At 34.2% G+C, this 18,716-nt stretch overlaps 1 protein-coding gene across 1 annotated transcript in view; it reads right to left on the bottom strand.

Annotated features, from left to right (window-relative positions):
* Positions 1 to 18,716, bottom strand: part of SNTG1 (syntrophin gamma 1) — a 311,423-nt gene that overhangs the window by 71,646 nt on the left and 221,061 nt on the right. The gene's annotated exons all lie outside the window — the stretch shown is intronic.

The following is an 18,716-nucleotide window of genomic DNA, read 5'->3' as shown; positions in this document are numbered from 1 at the left end:
GTGCATCTCCAAAAGCAGAAGCCGATGAATACAAATCATTCTTAAGAGAGGCGTTGCACTTTTGAAAGAAAATATTTGTATATTGAGAGTTATTAGTAATTTAGGACACGTAATAGCACTATCAAAGCATGAATGGCCATCTGAAATGTGATCACAAACCTGCATATTATTAAACCTTTTTCTTTTTCACTCAGAAGGATTCAGTGATACATTGAATAGTACAAGCACAGAAGTAATGGATGTATATCAGAAAGAAATACCAGATTTGTGCCTATTACATGGAAGCATAGTGGGAGCCCTAAGGACAAAAACCCAAAACCTACTCTTTAAACATCTGTGAGGTTCCAATAATAGGATTGCAATTAATTTTACTCCAATTAAAATTTTCTTTTTAAAAAAGTATTGTACTTTTTTACTTGACAAATGAATGGCATCACTTAATCCTGCAATATTTAACAGCCATTCCTAAAACTGAATGTCACCTTAATGACAATATTTTTATTGTGCCTCTTTAAAGAAGATACATGTGTTGCAAACAGTTTTATAACAGTGAATCTTCATAAATAAAATACCAACAGCAATATGCATACTATTAGAGACACTGAAAACAAATTAAATCCAGTGCCTGAAGAAGCTATTATGGTCCCATCTGAAAGAAGAAACATGTTTCTCTGTACTGAAGACGCATTAGAAGGACTGTGAACAAGAAGAATTGAAAAGATATGGAAAAAACCTGACAAGGAGACACTGGGATCATTCTTCAGATAATGAAATGCACCTGAATAACTGTGGCTTATATCACAATAGTAGTTGCTCACTGCAGTATGATTACTGCAGTATCAATCACACTAAGAGTTAAAAAAGCTGGTGTTACTTATTACTACAGAGCAAGGAAGCCATGTCATTTTTCCAGCAGAAACCAGACTTAAACTGTTAAATTAAACTATTAAAAATTGATCTCCTGGTGTAAAATACCAGATTTCATTACCTCTTGGTTTTTCAAGCCAAGATAAGCCCAACTTCAATTTTACTTTTCACTTACCATTTCATTACGACTTAATGTTTAGACAATAAAATACCCAGGATATAGTGTTTACTTTCAGAATTTTTCATAGAATGACAGGGGAAAAACTTTAATAGTATCCAGTTTATCTTATCGTAGTATTTCTGAATGTAAGATGCAAACACTGATATGAATTTGTAAAATTCTGTGATAATACAAAAGAACAGCAACATATAGCTGAAAAGCAACTCAATCGATTGAAGCTGTTTGTCGAACCCATTTGTACAGTCCTGCCACAATTAGTCTCTTAATGCCTCATAAGTCAATCTATTAGCAAATACACCTCGACTTAGCATTGGAAGTTCTCCTTATATTGAACCAGACTCCTTCCAGTTGCAGTTTAATCCCATTGCTTCTCATGTAATCCATCACAGAACCAAAGAAGAAACTGCTTGCCCTTTGTGTAGTTTTTCTTAAGTTGAAACATTATTCTTTTCTTCAGGCAATGCCAGATCCATTTCACCCTGTATTTTCTTGCAAGTTCATGCTATTGTCAAAGAAGCTAGAGCCTATTTTGGTAGGCTACTTTTGCATATGGGCACTGAATGACACACATTTTTCCTGAATGACCAAGAGAACAGACTAGCACATTACAACAGTTCTGATCCCCTCAGCCTTCCTCCAAGATTCTTGAAGCCACTTTTTATCTGCTTAGAGTGACACAGAAATCAGTCATGCCTGCATGAAGGAGCAGACACAGGTAATTGTCATTTGACTAGATGGCTTTGGCAATATTCCTCAGATTTAAGCTCCTGGTAGACAGAAGACTTCCCACAATATTAGGTCCAGGCTCTAGACCAAAGTTTTCATCACACACAGGAGTGAGTCACTCATGACCAACCAATATATCTTTTCCTCTTGGGAAGAATGATCCTTAATCTCACAGCTTTTCCAGCCTGCCAGGCTTCCATTTTATTTTTAATCCACTTTCATTAGGCTTGAAACTTCAGCTCCTGTGGGCATCATTTTAATGCATCACTGCCTGAGGAGGGATCATTTCCCTATGAAGAAAATCTGAGTTGAAATAGCTTGTTAGCTAGGGTTTCCTCAATCACAGTAGGTGCTCTTGTAGATCTTCCTGGCTTGTTACCAATCACCTTCTCCACAGCCCCATTCCAGATTTCACCCTCTCTGTCAGCTTTCCTTTGCAATTTCTTTAACTACTTAAGACATTTCACCAGCACATATGTTACAGCTGAGGAATCTTCCTCCCTCCTCAGCCTTCTTTGGGAAGGGAACTGCAAACCATAACTCCTACGAATTCAGTTTAAGATTTGGATTTAGACATCTATACTTTTGGTTCCTGCCTAAAGTTTCCACTTGAACTGTTAGCAAGTATTGAAGAAAAATGTATTTGTCTTCCCAACTGACATTTTCATCAGAGGTTTGCTCTGTATATAATATGTTTGCTGAAGGTCATTATTCTCCTTTTATTCCTTCCCCCTAAAAGTCCTATCCACAGCTTTTGAGCTGCTTTACTGAGTCAAATGGCTCCTTTCCTTTTAGGTCCCTCTTTCCAAACTGGTCTTTTCATTCTGAGTGGACTGAAATAGAATAAAGCAGTTTGTTGTTAGACTGCAACTAAACATATTTTGTTCCTCTGCCCTCAGTCTACAATCTACTGACCTTGCTCATGAAGAATTGCCAAGTTTGCATTGTTTCAGGATTCCTCAATTTTGTATAGATAATAACATTTGCAGTTCATAGTCCAGCATTTTATATGAAAAAGGAGGTAGCAAAATAACAGAAGAAATGACGAATTTTATGCCATCACCTAATATACAATTGTATATAAAAGGTGACAATTAAATGTCTTGACAGAACCTAATAGAAATGTAGCTAGCGATTTTTAAAATACATTTAATGCTTACACCACAGCTTTCCAGTCAAAATGAACTCCTGATATCAAAATTCATTAAATTGGCCAGTTGCCAGTAGACTAGACAAATACCTTTACCTGAGGCAACAAAGCTAAAGAGGTTTTCTTTAGTCTTTACAGGTATTATATCTTCCACCACTCCATAATCAACCCATTCATTTACTTTGGTTTGAGTGGATTAAAAATAAAATTATAGAAACACCTTGTCTTTATTGTGTTATGTCACATTTCACTTCTTCTGTCTAATAGAATTACAGAATTCTATTCTCTTGAAGCTCTCAGGGATAGCAGCAATATTTACGAGACAATTTGGCTGACAGCACCAGATAAACTTGTAAGCTAAAAAAATCACTTGTTATTACATTGCTTAGATAATTTGCTTGACATAAAATGAAATCAGTGTTGAGAATTATGCTCACATGATAATAAACTTGGTATTAACACAATTGCTAAATTTTATATTAGAAAAGAAAAAGAAATTTCATAGGTAAGATCATTATAAATACCTGAGATTTTCAATACCTGTTCCTGCTGGAAGCTCCCCATTCATCTGTATAACTAATCATTTTAAATTTCACTTGAAAGACTACAAAATTATTTTGTAGTGCTTGTATAGTTAAAAGTCATGTCCTCATATTTTATAAAATACACCCTGCCCCTTCTGATACAAAACAGGTCTCACTCACTCACTCACTCACTCACTCACTCACTGTGTTCAGATTAATCACAGACTCACTCTAGCACTATATTAAGTTATACCCTGAGCTGACTTTTAATGAGAAACTCTTTTGCAATAAAGCTCCCAGATTGCCACAAATAGGAAAAATTTGACTCTTCTTAACCTTCTTTCTCTTAACAAGCCATTAGCTTAAGAAGTCTTGAATTAGATTCCCTTCTAAGGAATACAGTTCTCTCTATTGATCTCCAATTTCACCTCATAACTAAGAAGTCATTAAAAATAGTATGCAAAAATCTCTGTAAATAGGGGTTTTCTCAAGTATCTTCTTGTATTTCTGAAAAAGAATGCTCTACTGATCAATATGGCCAAATAAAAGTCTCAAGAGCTGTGTGTGAGTGGGATCATGGATGAAAGGTAGGTCAAGGGGTAGAAGATGTCAAGGGAGAAAAAAGAGTAGGGTAAAAGTTTTTGCACAAATGAAATAATTTTCATCTCAGACTTTTTTTTTTCCTTCTTCTTCTTTGAGAAGTATGTTAAAGGACCATTAATTTTAACAATATTGTTAAACTCACACTAGTAATAGATGGCGTATTTTTCTTGCTTTGGATATGATCTTTTAATCCTTAAATAGGAAGAAGTATAATAGTTAAGATCAATGGGATTTTCTTGAACATCTCATAAACTTCCAATTTATTGGCATTAAGAATGGCTAAAACAGACACTGAGGATGTTACAAGCAAATTTATAGTTGACTTTTACTAAAGTGTGCATTTTGGACAGATTTCAGAACAGCAACTCCCTGTCTAATTGCATTTCAGCAGTAAAGGAGATTGTTTAGTCAAAAGTATAGATTTTTGCTCTATCAGTATTTCTTGTAGTTCAAACATGATTTAGTCAGGGTCCATAGAAAGGCCACAAAGACAATCAAAAGACTGGGAAGCCTGCCATATAAGGAAAGGTAAAAGAACTGGGATTGTTCAGCCTTGAAAATAGAGGGGTTAGGGGAGACCTTATTACCATATTCCAGTATTTAAAAGGTGATTACAAAGATGGAGACTCCCTTTTTACAAGGAGTCACAGGGAAGACACAGGGGTAATGAGTACTCCTGTGGACATTCTGATTAAAAACAAGAGGAAAATTTTGGACAATGAGAACAATCAGTCATTGGAATAACCTCCCCAGGGAAGCGGTGGATTCCCCAGCTTTGGATACTTTTAAGATTCACCTGAATGGGGCTCTGGGCATCTTGTCTAGACTGTGCCTTTGTCAAGAAAGACTGGATCAGATGATCCTCGAGGTCCCCTTCCAAACTGATATTCTAAGATTCTATAATGACATAAGCTAATAAATACAAATAATAGTATCCCACATTTTCAGGATACCAAGATGTGTACAATTCTCTAAGTTTCAACATTAAAAGCGGTATTGAAGGAAGAATCATCCTTATGACACTTAAATTACAGGAATCAATTAAAAAAAATATTTTTTTTTTCCACAATGTCTTTCATTACTTTAGTGACATTCTAGTTGTCTATTATAGACATCTTTCCCGAAAGAAAAAGGTACACACACACTTACTGAGAAAATTACTCCAGCAGTATAGTTAAAAGAAAAATCAGGAAACACATTATTCAACAAAGGTATAATGAAGACAATGGCATAAGTGTAACATAAAAGCTATAATTTACAAGTGAAATGCATATGTCAAGCTGTAACAAAAACAGATGCTGTGTAATAAGTAAAATAGTACAAGGTTACATTATTATATATTGTCACAATGAGAGAATTGACTGCATAAATTTGATATTATTATAAAAACACTTAAATATATATATATATATATAAATGGTGTGTAATTTTAAGAAATTAGAACTGAACAAAGCAACTAAATATCTAATTAGCATCATGCCTATTCACAAAGTATAGACTGCTGTGAGAGCATAAGCTCAAAGCCAAAAAAAGAAGAGAATCCCAAAGATGTATGAAGGCAGCAATTCCATCAAATATAGAATTACTCTTTCAGTATGAGCACTAACTGTTCTTAGCAGTAATTAGGTGGATGTTAACACACACATTACAATTTGCAAAAGATTTAGTTTTGAGTTGGTCATAATTGGAAAAAACACAGTAATGAAATAAAGCTGTATGAAGTGAGTTTTTACTCTGAAACCATATGCACTGATTGTTCTGTGCCACACAAAATTTATAACTTCCACTTTACTGCTATTTATTTCATCTAGAAGCTTCCTGTACTTAGCAAACAGATTTTGAACAGAAGCTCAATCTCTTGTAGGCTTTAAGCAATGTAATGAGGATGTACTTGGAAAGCATATATCTAAAATGCTTCTCACTAATGTATACCTAATGCCCTCTCAGGTTTCTAAGATGATCAGACTTCATTCAAGATTGTGTCACACTTATTAATGGTGACAATCATCTGTTTACAACTGACCCTTTCCCTTCTTGTAACTATCTGCCAATAATTTTCTTTTCAAAATGGAGTCAACCAAAACCCTTTCATTCTCCTCTCTGTTATCAATGGCATATATCAAAACTATTTGCACTCTTGCTGCTTGGCAGCTGAGGAGATCTCATCTTGTCCTATCATGTTTCTGGTTCTACATAGACAAGGAATATTTCCCAAACCCCTTCGTAGTTACAAATTCTACTGTGCTACTTATTTCCTATGTTTTGGGATACTAAAGAGTTAATGATTTAGCCATGACACTTCCTTTTCTTTCCAGTGGACAAGTAGAGTATGCACCTTACAGAAAATATGGCTATCTAGTGAGTTTTGATTATAAAAGTATTCATATGTGAAAATGTAAAAGAAGTTATTTAGCACTGGTAACACTGCATTGGTAGACTTGTGCTCAACAGGAAATACGAATGAAATAACAGGAGCAAACACAGAGACAGAGACAAAGAATACAAAGAGCTAGCAAGAAGCTGATAAAAGACTGATAAAAATATTGGCACTGTTGAAAATAATCCCTTTATTAATATGAACTTTCCTAATCTTCTAATGCTTGGGATAGAAGATATCAACATGCAAAAGAAAAAAGCAAGATCTTTTTTTAAACTGAAAGGGTAGCATTTCTGGAGCTAAAGGGTTGTCAATTCAAATCTAAAGGGAAAGAAAGCATGCATCAGAGTTGTAGTTTGACAATGTAAGCACATCATGGCCAGAGAAGCTACACATAGCAGGAATGACCCAAGTTGGTTTCTTTATTATTTGCTGCTGATCCGGTCAAGATGCAAACTGCCTCCTAAGTCACCCCACTGTAAAGACAGAGTGGTATTATAACCAGGAGTAAGTAGGAAGCTTCCACAAGTCTGTCTCTATGGTTTTTAAAAAAATGTAAGCATAAAGAAAATAAAATGTGACTTATTTTGGTTTGGTCTATGAACTTACAAAGGTGAAGGGAAGTGGGTTTTGGATCAGAAGACTAAATAGAGGTCAGATAGCTATAATTGCTTTAAGCTAGGTTTGGCATGCAATCTATCCAGCTATGTAAATGGAAAATTATTTTACTGGTAGAGCTGTCTGCAAGCCGGGATGTTCTAGAGTTCTAGTTGCTATTTGAACAACAGGGAATACTCTTTTTTAATTCAAATTGCATACTCTGTTTTCCTGACTGCTGGTTATTATATTTTTGAGATGAAAATGCTGTTTATGGTTACTGTTTGGTAAATGAATGAGCTAATAGCCATACTGCTGCAGCAAGAGTAGTTAGCTTAATTAAGGTGCAGACATATTTTGCTAAATAGTCTGGAGAGGTATACTGACTATCTCGTTAAGCATATAACTTTAAAAATAATCTGTTTAAAACAGCTTGTCAACAGCCTCTTAGGATTTGGCTTGCTATAATATTTTAAAATATAGCTTATGTTTATACAGCAATATAAAGATCCATTTATGTTAATCTGGTGCAAAAGGAAATAATTCTGATATCAAACATGCATACACACTGTGATTTATCAATTATTTAAAGAGTAACTAGAAAAGAATGTTAGCTCCACAACTCTATAGGGGTTATGTCAGCCTAAGGACATATTTCTTCTTGTGAAACATTCTATTTATGATGTAAAAAAATAAAAACCTTTAAAATTAATATTGCTACAGTTACAAAATGAGAAAAACATTTAAATGGAATGCACATACTATTTAAATATAAGCTTGAGAAGCCATCTGTGGGTTTTTTGCCTGGCATAGAACAAAATAATTGGTAAAAGTAATGTATTAACTCCCTGTAACATCTTAATCTCATAAAAATATGTACAGTTGAAAGCCCAAGCATCGATGTAGGTCCCTTGTACTTAATTTCATTAATATAAAGCAAAGGCCCTTCATATTTGTTTGTTTCATATCTGATTTGTTTCATATTTGTAGTTGCATTTACATGACTCCTCTTGTAATAAAAATCTTCATTACTTTCTTTGGAGATATCTGGACTATCTCAGGAAAACTCATTTCAACACCTCAGAACACTTCATGGAAGTCACTAATAACATTAATACACAAAATGGGATCTGAAACAGTAGAACTGGTATCTGAATGTCAGGTCTTTTTGTCTCTTCATCAGAACCTTTTTTTGTGAATGGTCCTCATTAAAATTATATTCATAATTCTGTGGACCTTTACCAATAAAATGAACCTTACTAAAGGTTTTGAGGATTAATCTTTATGTTCTTTTTTTTACCTTCTAGCGAGAGTTTACGTTATTCAATCATTTTGCTTCCACAATGTTTTGATTACCTCCCTCCTCCTCCATGAATGGGAACCTTCATTTTATCTTTTTTCATAATGCATATACAAGAAGAGAAACATTTTTTTCCTTTCTGAACAAAATAGTAAATCAGAGGAATGGACATTACGAGTTCTTCCAAATCTACACAGCTGCTGTAGGCTGGTATTCCAGTGAAGAAATATTAAACAAATATATATTTAGAACCATCCAGTAAAACTTGTATCTTCCCTATGCAATAATAATGCTATAAAAAGGCTATAATTTTCCCCAGATACATCTGCACCTGTGAAGGGAAAATAGCAGCCACAATCAATGGGAATGCAAAGAAGAAAAGAAAAGCAACAAATATTTTTATTTACACCCTTTATTCAGCAATGAATGAGTCCATTGTTCATGCAGACCAAAACATTTTGCCTCAATCTGACTTCCCTGAAGCTCTTTTTTTTCACAAAAATTATGCCACAAGTTAAATAGTCTAAACACTCCAAAATGGTGTGGAACACTTCCTGTGTGGTAAGAGAATCTCCAGAAGCATGGCTTTTAATTTCTTCTCAAAACCTGAGAGACATTCTCATTAGTATTTAAAACTTCAGGGAATTGTGAACAAAGACAGAAGAAGAGAAAGAAAGAAGTCATATCTGAGTGCAACTTTCACAAATACAGAAAATCCCCAGCTGCTAAGTTAAAGACATCTACATTGGCCTAATTTTGCTGATCCTTCTCTTTCATGGAAAACTTGGCTGCAGAAATTTATGTGGACTTCTCTCGTCCTGCTTGTATATCCACACAATGTACCCAGCCTTTCAGTTGTGCTAAAGCAACTGTTTGTGGACTGCACTGTTTGTAAAATCAGAGAACTAAGTTGGGTTAAAAATCTGCAACAATAAAATCTACTCTGTAGCACGGGGAGTGAAGTGTCCAATTTGGTCATGGTAGGTAATACCAGAGTAGCTACCCAGGATATGCAGGCTGCAGGAGATAAGTATTTATCTGCTAAACTTAAGCATTATTCCTGCTGGGTGAATCCCACCAGACAGTATGGATGAGCCCCCTGTCTCCTCTCAACAGCATTGGCAAGAATTCTATGTGTGGCTCTAAGGAGAGCACAGAGAAGAGCCTCTGGAAGAAGCACAGCCTCAGCTCTGTGCTGTCCCCAGAGATCCTTTGGCCAGCAGTGAAGCAGATGGCATCAGGCTGCAGGCTGTGTAGCACAGGGAGCTCCTGTCTCTCATGTCAGGGTGACTCTACAAACCTGTAGGCTATTATGCTAAAGTACCCTCTTGCCATTTCCTGTTAGAAGTGGGAGAGGTAAGTATTTAATTCAAGGAGATGGAATTACCCTCTGGAGATATCTGTAGTCTTTATATAGTTAATGGGATAGAAGTAACTGCCTGTGTTAGGAGGATGAGTTCACTTCCTTCAAGTCTTAAAGACATTTTTAATATTCCTTTATTATATTGGGAGATTGGGTGGAGAGGATCTTGCTTTTTAGGGACAAACAGCTACCATTTCCGTCACATTACTTAGTTCAGCTAAAGTAGAAAGTAGTTATAAAAAGAGAAGTCTAGTTCCTTGGCAATCAGATACCAGAGAAGAACTGTTGAAACTCCTTTAACAATGTTAAATCGACTGAATTATGTGAGAAGTGGCAGCATGTTGACACTCCACAGGAAGTTTTTCATCCTTTTTATTACTTTACAAAATTGCTTTAGGAAATAAACACAGTGAAAACAATATTTTCTCCTAGGCAGGTAACAGATTTTTCCCTGGAGTAAACAGCCATAAACTTGTGTGTTTGTTCACCAACAGACTTATAAACATTTTTGGAATGTAGACATGTTTTACTCTGTTTTTTTTAATCAAGATTTGTCATCTGTACAAGAAGTAAACTAATGAAACATGCAAATATATCACATCTACATAGATTTGTTGTACATATTTAAATCTATCTCTGAACAATGTGATCTATTTGTTGAATGGTCAGTGTATAATGGAAACAGTGGACTAAAAGGACACTTTTTACTGTTCGTGTGATTTCAATGCATCACACTGGAAGAGAAATAGAATATCTATCAGTGATTAGAAATATAAATATGGTTTGCCTTCTGACTTTTAAGAAGTAGCCTTATGAATAAAATTGGAATTATCATGTGGATAAGCTAAACTGTGTATATGCATTGACCTTACATCACTTTCTGCTAATACAGCTAAAAGTAAGTGTAAGGATTAACGCAAATCAAATTATCCCCCAATTGCATTTTATGTTGCATTTTATGACACTGAACTATTAAGTAGTCACAGGTGAGATGGACAGGCCTTCTTTAACTGCCTGGTTGCCTCCTTTCCAGCAGTATTTTATGATTTCTTCATCCTGTGTTTCTAAAAATTAGTGACTGTCTTTCCTATCACAGGAGGTCTCATATAAAAGTAGAATTTAGGATCCTGTTATGCACTCTTTAGCACATAAAGTGCTCTCTTGACAAACTACCCAAACATAACTGGTAATTGGCTCATAAAAAAAAAACAAAATTGGGGAATAAGAATTACATGATTGCATACATCAAATATAAAAATGTATATTCTTTTTAATATTGATCAAATATATATGATTAATAGCTTCTGAGACATTATTTCATATAGTAAAGGACTGCAGACTTTATTTTACAAAGAGATGGAGCAACAAAAAGTTGTTTCATACAATTTTTATAGGCAAAAGCTGTATCAAGTGATTTCATAAATGCAGTAAAAAAAATTTTCCTTTGATTCACTGGACTACCATTACTGATTGGTATCATTAGGCAAATGGCATGTCATTAGGCAAATGGCAAATGCCATTTTATAGCCTTCAAAATTGTTAAAAAATTTTGTAAACAATTAGGAAAAAAAAAGGAGAAAAGGAGAAACCTTCATACACTCATTATAAACTGTTCAAAAACATAGTAATTCTCAAAGGAAATTCATCGTTTTTCAGTGCAGTAAGTCAGAGAGTACCATGCACTGGGAAATGAGAATGAAACAAGGTGCTTCATTCTCACTTTTTCAAGCAGGACTTCATTACCTCAATCACAGTCTGAAACAAGTTTTGAATGTAATTACCTCATTCTATGAAATAAACAAACTGGTGAGAAGAACCAACAGAACACCTTGCAATTATGTTGGTGCCCACATAGGTGAGCAATACAGCTATAATTTCAGACATTTCAGACTTTCCCCACAGGTGTTTGCCACTTAACTACCCCAGGTATTTTTAGGAGATAAAGAACTTGTCACATAGTTTCATAATACCTTTTGTCAGCCGACCAATGGCAAGTCCCAAGTATTTGGGACTCATTTCCTCTGCAGCTTACTAATCATTGGTTGTTTTGCCTGTCTGGGCTTATTTGCTCTAACCTCTTAAACCTACCCAGGAATGGCTGGAATCCCTCTCTTCTACCCCACACCTCTGCCTCTTCCTCTGACTCCACTCTGTTCCGCAGGCCAGTATAAGCTGTGCACTACTTGAATGCACTTGCTCTCTGTGGCACTTTATGAAGCAAGACAACCAAATTGAGAAAGTGCTTTCAACACATTAGGCTACTAATAATGTATACCCTGAGGTGTTTTACAGCTTTTTGAGTGCATTTAAACTTCTTTTCATTCTTTTTATCTTTTAATTCTCTGGTTGTGGAAGAAAGGCAAAACTTCTGATGTAGCCACCTTTAAAAATATTTTTTTAAAAGTGAGTAAGAGGCAATGGATGTCAAAACAAGGTAACATTGCTTTAAATACGAATAATTATATTTGTATTTGTTGTGGGGTTTTTTAAGATAGCAAAAAGAAGAAATACAAAAAAAAAGGTTATTATAGCCTAGCTTCCCACTTCCCAGTTGCTATTTTATCAACAGCAGTTTGTGATTCAACAGCACTTTTAACACATTCTCACTGAAAATAAACCAATTGTGGAATACTGAACATTTTACTGCACAACAAAAACTAGGTTACAGTAGCTGTAAGTCTCCAGCTGCTACTGAAAGGGCAGCTTGGCATTTTGGCATGAAAGGGCAACTTATAATGAGTCCTTTCTTCTTTGTTACCTCTCTGCAGACCCCCAAACAGCTTACCCTTATTCCCAGTTAGATTCCTATTTCCTTTATTTTTGTCATCAATTTTTGCCACTTAAAATCAAGCAAGAGGTGTTGTTTGGTTTTGGGTTTTTTTTTCCCTAAATGACAGGTTTCTTGTTACCTTTCACCAAGGTGGAATGTTGAGAGCAAGCGTGACATTCCTCCCAAGTGTCTTGCAACTAAACAGGTCATAGTTTTTATTATAATGTGTTAACTTAGGCCTTCAATAATAACAGAATGAGGGAAGAGAAAGAGTCTCAGAATTTCATAAAAATCTGCAGAGAATAAAGAACATATTGAATATTGTTTTGCTTTAATTTAAATACTAGCACAAGGCTAAAATTTAACTTGACTCTATACAAAAGCGGATGAATCAAAATGCAGGGATTCTTTATTGAGTGAGAGAATCATAAATAAAACTCAAAAAATATTCTCTCTGCAAGAATGTTGCTTTTTTTTTTTTTAATTTACATTAAACTGGTAAATTTAAAATGAAAGGCTTCTGATTGTATTGTCTCTAGGGACATTGTGTCTCCTAAATTGTACTTTAGAGTTCTGTACAATAAGAATAGAGATGTTAATGTTTTAATCAGATATTAAAGACCACTGCAGAAGTTGTGCACTTGTATACAGCAAAGCAAAAAAGATACTATTAAAAATAACATGAACAGATGTAACATTTTGCAGAAGAAAAGATGGAAAATTTAATTTATTTTGAAAACCTATCATGAGTACTTGAAGTCTACACCATATATTCCAAAGCAATACTGTGAGACTGCATGTCTTTATGATGAGTGCTCTCACCGTAACCAGAATGTGTCATAACAAATACTCTAACTATGAAGACAGAAGTTTCTTGTTACAAATTTCCCAGATAGTTCTGGAAAAAATATTCTTGAAGAAATATTTCTCAAAGAAATATTCTTTTCTTGCACTGTTTTCCTATTTGCCTCATTGTCCTTTATACTCAATTATATTATAGAAATGCAGATGAAACACTGGAGAAACAGCAATACAGTTTGGCAGGACTTAAATTTCTTTGCAGCTAAATCAGTACATTTAAGAGGGTGTAAAATTATCCACAGTTCTTTAAACTAGGTACAAATAAAAAGTTTGTAAAATAAGACACATCTCAAATTGCCAAAAAAACATAAGTAAATAAATATCAGAAAAGGCCATATGTAACACCTGATAAAAAGTGACATAGAAACAAACGTAGTTTTAACTGTGCACCTGATAACAACCTCCATTTTTTAAAAGTGAAGAAAAATAGGAGTGATTTATGTTATGTAATCCTGATGCTGCACTGACTACAGTTATTCATGTAGATCTACATGCCTTAAGAGAATCATACATGGAGAAAAATGGCAGCAGTATGCTACAGGTGTATCAAGTTCTGATTTTTAAATTGTCCAAGAAAGACCTCAATATCAGTACTGGAATGACTATCTGTATAGTCTTCCCTTTACAAGGTTGAGAACAAAGGTCAAAGTATCAGAACACTGTGACCACCTGAATGGCTAATACTGCTTTAATAAGTGTTCAAGGTATATTTACTTAATAATGTCCAATTTTCTGAGTATTTGTGTCATGGGAAATGTGAATCATGTATGCAAAAATATTCTATTAGTAATTCTTTATAGCCTTCCTATAATTCTCTCTCGTTTTGGCCTTCATTTTATAATGCTTTCAACTTCTAAATTACTGAGAGTATTTGATTTTTGCATTACTACAGAATATAACATTAGAGGTTTGATACTAATATTGGTGCTTTTGGATTTGCTTCAAACATGCAGAGCTGAGCAACCAAAAAAAGATAAATATTATTGTAATACACAGATCATAGGACATTTAAGAGCATATAATCCCTGAAAACTCAAAAATTACTAACATTAGAGCTTTCTGATGGTTTGCCATTGTATTGTAACTAAAAAACTAAAATATTAAATGTTTACTTCACATGAGTGATATTGATTTATTAATGTAATATAACATTCTACAGTATGTCCTTACTGGTGGTAGCATCCACCAGAAAAAATGAAACATGTTCTACTAATTTATTTCAACAATTTGCTTACACTGAATGTAGTCCTGTGATATTTTATTCTTCCTACAAGTGGAACAGATTGGATTAGTCTAATCAGGTTTTTCTCCTGGTTTTCCACTCTTTGTCTCCTACCTAGTGAATTAAATAATCCCTGTACCCAAACTTCAGCATTGCAAAGATAAGGTATTATTATTTTCTTTTTTCTAGTGGAAGTGAAACAATTTTGTTGTTGGCTTTTTTTTTTTCTTTTTCTCTTTTTTTTTTTTTTTTTTTGTCTTAGTAGCAGTTTCTTTCACTAGGTACTACTTTCTAAGCATACCAAAAAAGTTCAATTGAACTTTTGAACTCTTCAGAACAAAGACGTAGGTTCTGGAAAACACATCCATTGGGCCAATACCCAGTTTGTAGACCTCTTAATCCTAGCTTTCATGCTATTGCTGTGCTTCTACCATCAACTGTGTGTGCCTCATTAATTTCACAAATGTGTTCTTTTACCCAGAAAACTGCAACATAATGGAATAAAGTGAAGTTGCTGTGAACTACATCTTGTAAGATCTTGTGGACGTTCTCAAGATAAGCTTAAAACTTTTTGCCACCTCCTGCTTAGAAACTTTACCTCAGCTGCCTGTCATTCCTGTCTGATGAAGTTCATGTTGTTTCTTTGCTGTCAAGTGCTGGCTTCAAGGTAAAAAGCATAAACATGTAACTATTGCAGTGTTTTTCACAGAAATTATGGAAGAGGAAAGGGAAAAGAAATATTATTGCCCTCATTATAGAAAAACCTGCCACAGAGAAAAAAATGGGCAAATGACAAATACTGAATTGTGAAGATAAATCCCCAAAAATTCTATGAAGCTATATCCTAGAAATTGCTAACTCAAATGTACTTTTTGTATTATTCTTTTGTTAAAAAGATCCAAAATGCCTGACTTCCACTGTCCTAAAGCCATTAAAAAATTTGTCTTTAAATTTGCTGACACTGGCAGCACATGAATTAGGGATGTATTGGCAACTGGTGGTTCTTTATAGAGCACATGATTTTAGATTATTTTCTTAGACTCTTCTAGAGTGTAATTTCTTTAAAAGGTACCTAACCAATTGCATACTGTCATCCTAAAATTCTGTAACAAAAGAGATGTTAAAGGGTAGAAATCAGTATCAATTACCACCTAAATTAATACAATTTAAAAGTTCATGGAAAGGCAAATAGTTCATCGCTGAATTGAACAACTGAATTGAAAACTCCTACTTGAAGCATTAGCAAGAAAAGAAGCAGCAGCTTGCTCCCTTTTTAAATGGCTTTGGCCAGCCATCCAACAAAAGGATGTAGAACCTCATCAGTTCATAGAGAAATTAGAGTTCCCAAGCCCAGGTTCAATTTAGCGTATTCAGATTTCAGCACATTAACTTCAGTATCAGGATTGTTTAGACAAAATTTTGGGTTTAATATAACCCTTCTGGTTTTTGAGGCTATTGATAAGCCTGGTGAATTTTTAACACAGATACAATTCAAGTGACTAAAGCTGGAGAGGAATCCATCTACAGAAATGAATGATACTTATAGATTCATCACCTCATAAATTACAGTGCATTTATACAGTATGCATTTTGGTTGCATACTAGTATACAACCCCATTCATGTTGTGCAATTTTAATGTATTTTACCTTATATGAAATATGAGCTTCTTGGGACCAAAAGAAATTAAATTAGCAGTATCACTCTCAGTATCCTTAAAACACTAGAGGACGCTTGTGCTAACCTTCTGAAGATGAAGAAAAAGAGTGCATACCTGAGGTTTGTCTGTTAATCTGAAGTAAACTTCATCAGTCAGCACATGGATTTTTTTAATCTCTTCTTAATAGTCAAAATATAATTTCTGTATCTCTGCATAACAATTTTAACTATCTTTTTGCATAATAATATGAATTCTAACTTGTATTGTACAATGATTAGTAATATAACCAATGAAGGAAAAATGTTTGCTTGCAGACACCATCTTCCAGACTCCATTCAATTAGCAACACTGCCTTTCAAAAATGGTGATCATGTCAAGGCATTTTGTTTTAGCTTCTACTTCTGCATTTCTGTTATGTCCCTGGTAGATACTGGTTATACTGCTGATCCTGTAATTCAGTCGCATCACGTTTGTGTCAGATATGGACATGTTGGATCATGAGAGAAGAGTTTTTTGACAATATTCTTAGAAAAAACTGTTTGATTATAGGTTCAACAAAGTATTTTGGAGCCAGAGACACATATTCATATCTATTAGATATATATAGCAACATAGAACTTGCTATTCGCATTTTTTGGGGTTTGAACCATCAGTTAATTTTTTTCAGACAGTTTGTGTGTGAAAAAGTAAAACAATTCAGATTTTCTGACTTAGACTACTATACCACCTTTTTTTTTTTTTTTTTTTTTTTTTTGTCAAAAATATCCAGGCATTTCTTTGGGAGATTTATTCAGAAAAACTTGCTTTGGCCCCTCAAAGACACAAATGACAGGTTATCAGGATATATCTCTATCTCCTTAGGTATCAAGTATGAACTCACCACCCTAGGGTCTTTTACCAGTCAAAGGAAAGACAGACATGTCCTGAGGGAATTGATTTCATAAAATGGACGTCAACAGTAAATAATAAGATTCACTCTGCATTTTCTGCTTTAAGACATCTAAAGTTAGGCAAGAGAAATCCCACCAAAATCTACAGAGCCCAGATTTGATAAAAGGGTAAAGGAAGTACTTTCATAAACAATCTAGCTGTTATAGTCCTTTTTTCTGATTCTATTTCTTTTTTTTTTTTCAAAAAATAGATAGATATGAGAAACATCATGTGAGTAAATATTTCTATGAGCTGCATGGTATTTTAATGAAACAAATTATTTCCTATAACCTCTAGATAGGAATGAGAAGTTAATTGAAACTAAAAATTGCTCAATTTATCCAAAGAATTAAAAAAAATTCCTTAACTCTCTTTGTTTCTTTGGTGGCAGATGACACAGTAAAGGAGAATGACTAGGAGTAAACCCCTCTCTCAGATAGGAAAAATGCTAACATCAACAGTATGTGCATGTCAATAACCATCTTATAAAGAAAATAAATACAGGGACCTCTAATCACATATAATCATTCTTCTGTGCAACAGTTTGTTTTTTCTCCCCTCTGTGTTCCTAAGGTTTCTTATATTCACTTATCATGTATGCTGTCACATAACTAATTCTTTCTGGCAACTGACAATTTAAAAGAAATCTATATTACAGGAAGGAGAGTGTCATTGTTTTCCATGAATTTGTAAGAGCTATGAACAAATGGGACAATTCTAAAAATAGACACATGGATAATTATCATAAGCCCTAACTCTCATGGCTACTTTACAGGATATCTTTGAGAAAAGGTAAATACAAAGACTGGCATAACAGCTGTAAAATTTAGGCTATTTACCTCTTATAAAACATTAGATAATTTCTTTCTGTATTTTATGGAAACCAGTGTAGAATTATAAACTGTACTCAGAAAAAAATTCATGTAATAACAGTGCATTGCCAAAATTCAAGTTATGCTAAGTAACCATAATTATAGTCTCATCAGAACTGAAGTGTTTCAAAACACCTGTAAAATTTTGGTGCCTCTGCCTACTGTTACAAGCAAATAAATCCACTGATTTAAGTAGCAAGAACCTTTAGTAGACTGAAATAAAGTTGGCAAGAGAAAAAAAACCCAGAAGCCTCAATTGTCAGGATGCCTAGTGAGACAAGAAAGGTTCTACATAGCAACAGCATTTTAAGTATGAATAAATAGCCATAAAGTTCGCTGGTACTGCATGGAAGCTTGCAGATGGCAGATGAATTCATGTCTGTCATGTTTTTATAATACAATGACTTTTACATATTGCTGCCAGATGGAAAACAGTTTTGCATCTTGATTATAAATCTCAAAAAAATGCAGCTTCTTTCAATGTGTTGCCTATATTTGAAACAAAAGCAAATTCAGAGACAGATTTGGGAAGCTAAAGCAGATTTAACGAAATATAAATTAAATCCTCAAAGGCCTCCTTGTTATAACTCAATTCAAAATAGTGGAGTTCCCCATGTGTTCTCAGTTTTTTAGGAAAACCATGGAAGGTATTATATATATTATAAGGATTTCTATACAGGGAGAACCACATGTTCAATTAAATGCAAATACATCT

The sequence above is a fragment of the Vidua macroura genome, chromosome 1 (assembly GCF_024509145.1).
Source record: "Vidua macroura isolate BioBank_ID:100142 chromosome 1, ASM2450914v1, whole genome shotgun sequence".
NCBI lineage: Eukaryota > Metazoa > Chordata > Aves > Passeriformes > Viduidae > Vidua > Vidua macroura.
Note: the sequence above shows the minus strand (reverse complement) of the source record. Positions and strands in the feature narration are given on the sequence as shown.